Here is a 1,389-nt window from a genome sequence, read left to right as displayed (position 1 = left end):
GGTAACAAAATAAGTATTTATTTAAATGGCATTGGATGCCTCACACACAGTTACATAATCCCGTAAAAGAAAAATAACACCCTACAATATGATGGTCCATGGGTGACGTGACGTATCACCTGAGATCACCACCATCTTAGATGATCAAAGGTAGTCAAGTTAATTAAGAATAATCAAGCTCACCTAGCTATAAAAATTACTTATCGATATAATGATTATGATCTTCCATTATGGTGCGCCATTAATCGACATAAAATGGTCAGATGAGGTCAACACCATCATGGCTAATCGCGCTTGAAATTCCTACGTTCCGCCACACAGAATCTAACTGGAGTATGTGTTACCCCCAAAATAGCGCATCAATTGTAACACTAGAGGTCATACCAGGTCGCGTCCATGTTGGGAATATCACCTGTTTAACATCTACCGATGACGTAAAATTAGTTCTACTCCCCTCTTATTAATTGAGCGCCGGATTTTTCCAAAATGGCGATGACTTTCGTTGACCTTTAAGGTCAGGGGGCTGCGCCATGTTGGAAAACATTCAGGTCGACACCTAGAACAATCTTCGCCGCCCGAATCACAAGTTTAGGACAGACATGACAATCAAGACTTTAGTCCGAATTCACGAACCTACAACAAGAAACCCCCATTGTATGGATTTTACTAGGTATCAATCGAACCCCTCGTCCCCATTACACTGAATCTCACGACCATGCACGGTTGCAGTTGACTTGCGTCCTATAGTCAGAATGGACGGGGAGCCTAGCCAGAAAGTAGTCCTCTCTCTCTTCCTCCACCACTTAAGTGGCGGACCTTACATGAGAGGAGTAGGGGCAGTTCAAAAAGGAGGCAATTTCCTTAAAATTTGAAACCATCAATAACTATGATTACAGTAACTGAGCAACGAATATAAAAGCGCAAAATCAGAAATCTGTTTTTTTTTAGAATCCTTTTTGGTCTTGCTTTTTTAGACCCATCCGAACTTGAAACATTTTTTAATGAAAAAATAAAGCCAGTTCAACCATCAGACGAAAGAGTTGACAAGTTTTATATTTATGTTTTGAAAAATTTTACTTCAAGCAATACCAGTTTTCCAACCAAAATTTGGGCTAAATTTTCTCCTACAACAATGCGTACAACGAATGGTTGTGAAGCATATCATTCGAAATTGAGCGCAATGTTTAACTGTTCTCATCCAAATATTTTCAATTTCACAGAAGCTTTAAAAGAAGTTAAAGCCTCTACGTACTTAAAAATGAGAAGCACTGGTCAAACGAGGCAAGACATTTAAGGGCATGCGACACAGTGGAATTCCTACATTACCAACCTCTTTTTTCTATTGAACAAAATTTTTTTTTGAACCATAGAACTTTTTTTGTAAATCAA

This window comes from Belonocnema kinseyi, chromosome 7, assembly GCF_010883055.1.
Source record: "Belonocnema kinseyi isolate 2016_QV_RU_SX_M_011 chromosome 7, B_treatae_v1, whole genome shotgun sequence".
NCBI classification, from domain to species: Eukaryota; Metazoa; Arthropoda; class Insecta; order Hymenoptera; family Cynipidae; genus Belonocnema; species Belonocnema kinseyi.
This window is presented reverse-complemented; position numbering follows the sequence as displayed.